We start from the raw sequence: 5,553 nt of genomic DNA on the forward strand, positions 1-5,553 counted from the left end.
TGCACGATGTGGGCACATGTGCTATAGGAACGATGGTATTTTTCATGATTTTTGGTGATGCAGAAGTATTCGAAAAATTCCCTCTACGCGGATTGCCCTTCGCGCGTCTACGGCCGTGGTCGGCGGCCTCCGGGGGCTAGCATGCCGCCAAATCTTCCGTAGGCGGCCTCTCACAAGTCTGGAAGTGTTGTGGCGGTTGCAAACGACTGGCACGCGTGTCCGGGGTGTGCCCTCCCTCACGGACGGCGCCGCCGCCGGCACGTGGAGGGGGGAAACGGACGCGTGGGGTTTACACGGAGGGGATCTTGCTGTGGGTCTGGCCTGGATGTTGCTCCAAAGTGTTCCTATGGGCTGACCTAACACAACCGGGTGCGGAGGTCCACTGGTCAAAGCCCGTCCGTGCAAAGTCAAAGGGCTAGATCCCGTGGTCAAACGCTACAGGGTTAGGCGGGACGGGGGCACTGGGGGGTAGCAATGCCACCGGAGCGTCGCACCGGGCCCTCATACATGCGGGGTGGTGTGGTGGCATGTCCGAAGAGTCGGGACGCGTCTCCGGTGCGTGGCCCCCCCTCACAGACGGCAATGACACGGTAGTAGACGTTCTGCGGTAACGATGCGGCGTCAATATTACTAAATACTCGGAGCGCGATAAAATCGTGAGTTTTTTTGCACGACGTGGGCACATGTGCTATAGGAATGATGGTATTTTTTCATAATTTTTGGTGATGGAGAAGTATCCGAAAAATTCCCTCTACGCGGATTGCCCTTCGCGCGTCTACCGCTGTGGCCGGGGGCCTTCGGGGGCTAGCATGCCGCCAAATCTTGCGTAGGCGGCCTCTCACAAGTCTGGAAGTGTTGTGGCGTTTGCAAATGCCCAGCACGCGTGTCCGTGGTGTGCCCCCCCTCACGGATGGCGCCGCCGCCGGCACCCGGAGGGGGGAAACGGACGCGTGGGGTTTACACAGAGGGGATCTTGCTGTGGGTCTGGCCCGGATGTTGCTCCAAAGTGTTCCTATGGGCTGACCTAACACAACCGGGTGGGGAGGTCCACTGGTCAAAGCCCGTCCGTGCAAAGTCAAAGGGCTAGATCCCGTGGTCAAATGCTACAGGGTTAGGCGGGACGGGGGCACTGGGGGGTAGCAATGCCACCGGAGCATCGCATCGGGCCCTCATACATGCGGGGTGGTGTGGTGGCATGTCCGAAGAGGCGGGACGCGTCTCCGGTGCGTGGGCCCCCCTGACGGACGGTGATGACACGGTAGTAGACGTTCTGCGGTAACGATGCAGCGTCAATATTACTAAATACTCGGAGCGTGATAAAATCGTGAGTTTTTTTGCACGACGTGGGCCCACGTGCTATAGGAACGATGGTATTTTTTCATAATTTTTGGTGATGGAGAAGTATCCGAAAAATTCCCTCTACGCGGATTGCCCTTCGCGCGTCTACCGCTGTGGCCGGTGGCCTTCGGGGGCTAGCATGCCGCCAAATCTTGCGTAGGCGGCCTCTCACAAGTCTGGAAGTGTTGTGGCGTTTGCAAATGCCCAGCACGCGTGTCCGTGGTGTGCCCCCCCTCACGGACGGCGCCACCGCCAGCACCTGGAGGGGGGAAACGAACGCGTGGGGTCTACATGGAGGGTATCTTGCTGTGGGTTTGTCCCGGATGTTGCTCCAAAGTGTTCCTATGGGCTGACCTAACAAAACCGGGTGGGGAGATCCACTGGTCAAAGCCCATCCGTGCAAAGTCAAAGGGCTAGATCCCGTGGTCAAACGCTACAGGGTTAGGCAGGACGGGGGCACTAGGGGTAGCAATGCCACCGGAGCATCGCACCGGGCCCTTATACATGCGGGGTGGTGTGGTGGCATGTCCGAAGAGGCGGGACGCGTCTCCGGTGTGTGGCCCCCCCTCACGGACGGTGATGACACGGTAATAGACGTTCTGCGGTAACGATGCGACGTCAATATTACTAAATACTCGTAGCGCGATAAAATCATGAGTTTTTTTGCACGACGTGGGCCCACGTGCTATAGGAACGATGGTATTTTTTTCATAATTTTTGGTGATGGAGAAGTATCCGAAAAATTCCCTCTACGCGGATTGCCCTTCGCGCGTCTACGGCTGTGGTAGGCGGCCTCCGGGGGCTAGCATGCCGCCAAATCTTGCGTAGGCGGCCTCTCATAAGTCTGGAAGTGTTGTGGCGGTAGCAAGTGCCCGGCACGCGTGTCCGGGATGTGCCCCCCTCACGGACGGCACCGTTGTCGGCACCTGGAGGGGGGAAACGGACGCGTGGGGTCTACTCGGAGGGGATCTTGCTGTGGGTCTGGCCCGGATGTTGCTCCAAAGTGTTCCTATGGGCTGACCTAACACAACCGGGTGGGGAGGTCCACTGGTCAAAGCACGTCCGTGCAAAGTCAAAGGGCTAGATCTCGTGGTCAAACGCTACAGGGTTAGGCGGGACGGGGGCACTGGGGGGGGGGTAGCAATGCTACCGGAGCATCGCACCGGGCCCTCATACATGCGAGGTGGTGTGGTGGCATTATCCGAAGAGGCGGGATGCGTCTCCGGTGTGTGGCCCCCCCTCACGGACGGCGATGACACGGTAATAGACGTTCTGCGGTAACGATGCGGCGTTAATATTACTAAATACTCGTAGCGCGATAAAATCATGAGTTTTTTTGCACGACGTGGGCCCATGTGCTATAGGAACGATGGTATTTTTTTCATAATTTTTGGTGATGGAGAAGTGTCCGAAAAATTCCCTCTACGCGGATTGCCCTTTGTGTGTCTACGGCTGTGGCCGGTGGCCTCCGGGGACTAGCATGCCACCAAATCTTGCGTAGGCAGCCTCTCACAAGTCTGGAAGTGTTGTGGCGGTTGCAAACGCCCGACACACGTGTCCGGGGTGTGCCCCCCCTCACGGACGGCACCGTCGCCGGCACCTGGAGGGGGGAAACGGACACGTGGGGTCTACACGGAAGGGATCTTGCTGTGGGTCTGGCCCGGATGTAGCTCCAAAGTGTTCCTATGGGCTGACCTAATACAACCGGGTGGGGAGGTCCACTGGTCAAAGCCCGTCCGTGCAAAGTCAAAGGGCTATATCCCGTGGTCAAACACTACAGGGTTAGGCGGGACGGGGGCACTGGGGGGTAGCAATGCCACCGGAGCATCACACCGGGCCCTCATACATGCGGGGTGGTGTGGTGTCATGTCCGAAGAGGTGGGACGCGTCTTCGGTGCGTGCCCCCCCCCCCTCACGGAAGGCGATGACACGGTAGTAGACGTTCTGCGGTAATGATGCGGCGTCAATATTACTAAATACTCGGAGCGCGATAAAATCATGAGTTTTTTTGCACGACGTGGGCACATGTGCTATAGGAACAATGGTATTTTTTCATAATTTTTGGTGATGGAGAAGTATCCTAAAAATTCCCTCTACGCGAATTGCCCTTCGCGCGTCTACGGCTGTGGCCGGCGGCCTCCGGGGGCTAGCATGCCGCCAAATCTTGCGTAGGCGACCTCTCACAAGTCTGGAAGTGTTGTGGCGGTTGCAAACGCCCGACACACGTGTCCGGGGTGTGGCCCCCCTCACGGACGGCGACGCCACCGTCACCTGGAGGGAGGAAACGGACACGTGGGATCTACATGGAGGGGATCTTGCTGTGGGTCTGGCCCGGATGTTGCTCCAAAGTGTTCCTATGGGCTGACCTAACACAACCGGGTGGGGAGGTCCACTGGTCAAAGCCCGTCCGTGCAAAGTCAAAGGGCTAGATCCCGTGGTCAAACGCTACAGGGTTAGGCGGGACGGGGGCACTGGGGTAGCAATGCCACCGGAGCGTCACACCGGGCCCTCATACATGCGGGGTGGGGTGGTGTGATGTCCTAAGAGGAGGGACGCGTCTCCGGTGCGTGCCCCCCCTCACGGACGGTGATGACATGGTAGTAGACGTTCTGCGGTAACGATGCGGCGTCAATATTACTAAATACTCGGAGCGCGATAAAATCATGAGTTTTTTTGCACGACGTGGGCACATGTGCTATAGGAACAATGGTATTTTTTCATAATTTTTGGTGATGGAGAAGTATCCTAAAAATTCCCTCTATGCGGATTGCCCTTCGCGCGTCTACGGCTGTGGCCGGCGGCCTTCGGAGGCTAGCATGACGCCAAATCTTGCGTAGGCGGCCTCTCACAAGTCTGGAAGTGTTGTGGCGGTTGCAAATGCCCGGCACGCGTGTCCGGGGTGTGCCCCCCTCACAGACGGCGCCGCCGCCAGCACCAGGAGGGGGGAAACGGACGCGTGGGGTCTACACGGAGGGGATCTTGCTATGGGTCTGGCCCGGATGTTGCTCCAAAGTGTTCCTATGGGCTGACCTAACACAACCGGGTGGGGAGGTCCACTGGTCAAAGCCCGTCTGTGCAAAGTCAAAGGGCTAGATCTCGTGGTCAAACGCTACAGGGTTAGGCGGGACGGGGGCACTGGGGGGTAGCAATGACGCCGGAGTATCGCACCGGGCCCTCATACATGCGGGGTGGTGTGGTGGCATGTCCGAAGAGGCGGGACGCGTCTCCGGTGCGTGGCCCCCCCTCACGGACGGCGATGACACGGTAGTAGACGTTCTGCGGTAACGATGCGGCGTCAATATTACTAAATACTCGGAGCGCGATAAAATCATGAGGTTTTTTGCACGATGTGGGCACATGTGCTAAAGGAACGATGGTATTTTTTCATGATTTTTCGTGATGGAGAAGTATCCGAAAAATTCCCTCTACGCGGATTGCCTTCGCGCATCTACGGTTGTGGCCGGCGGCCTCCGGGGGCTAGCATGCCGCCAAATCTTGCGTAGGCTGCCTCTCACAAGTCTGGAAGTGTTGTGGCGGTTGCAAACGCGTGGCACGCGTGTCCGGGGTGTGCCCCCCCTCACGGACGGCGCCGCCGCCGGCACCTGGAGGGGGGAAACGGACGCGTGGGGTCTACACGGAGGGGATCTTGCTGTGGGTCTGGCCCGGATGTTGCTCCAAAGTGTTCCTACGGGCTGACCTAACACAACCGGGTGGGGAGGTCCACTGGTCAAAGCCTGTCCGTGCAAAGTCAAAGGGCTAGATCCCGTGGTCAAACGCTACAGGGTTAGGCGGACGGGGGCACTGGGGGGGTAGCAATGCCACCGGAGCGTCGCACCGGGCCCTCATACATGCGGGGTGGTGTGGTGGCATGTCCGAAGAGGCGGGACGCGTCTCCGGTGCGTGCCCCCCCCCCCTCACGGAAGGCGATGACACGGTACTAGACGTTCTGCGGTAATGATGCGGCTTCAATATTACTAAATACTCGAAGCGCGATAAAATCATGAGTTTTTTTGCACGACGTGAGCACATGTGCTATAGGAACAATGGTATTTTTTCATAATTTTTGGTGATGGAGAAGTATCCTAAAAATTCCCTCTACGCGAATTGCCCTTCGCGCATCTACGGCTGTGGCCGGCGTCCTCCGGGGGCTAGCATGCCGCCAAATCTTGCGTAGGCGGCCTCTCACAAGTCTGGAAGTGTTGTGGCGGTTGCAAA

This window comes from Triticum dicoccoides, chromosome 7A (genome assembly GCF_002162155.2).
Source record: "Triticum dicoccoides isolate Atlit2015 ecotype Zavitan chromosome 7A, WEW_v2.0, whole genome shotgun sequence".
In the NCBI taxonomy this organism is placed as follows: Eukaryota; Viridiplantae; Streptophyta; class Magnoliopsida; order Poales; family Poaceae; genus Triticum; species Triticum dicoccoides.